Here is a 303-nt window from a genome sequence, read left to right as displayed (position 1 = left end):
CGCACACGCCCCTCGGCCGCCCATTGGTGCAGACGCCACGTCGGCCCCGCCCCCTCCCTGCGTGAGGACAACGCGCCCGCGGGATTAGCGAACCGGCCTGTCACTCCCCCGCCCTGAGGCGTTGCGGCCGCCCCGATCCCGCCCCTTCCCCTTTGATCTTGGAAGCGTCTTGTTTATTGGCCGCCGATTGGCCGGCAGGTACGATCGACCCGCCCCCGACTTTTAGGGAGGCGGGAGAAACCTAAGGCTGAACTGGGATAGGCTCAACCACCCTTGCTACTTTGGCCGCGGCCATTGGCCCGC

This window comes from Carlito syrichta, unplaced genomic scaffold, assembly GCF_000164805.1.
Source record: "Carlito syrichta isolate Samal-C Ts95f unplaced genomic scaffold, Tarsius_syrichta-2.0.1 Scaffold158889, whole genome shotgun sequence".
Classification (NCBI taxonomy): domain Eukaryota; kingdom Metazoa; phylum Chordata; class Mammalia; order Primates; family Tarsiidae; genus Carlito; species Carlito syrichta.
The sequence above is the reverse complement of the archived record's forward strand: the minus strand, read 5'-3'. Positions refer to the sequence as shown.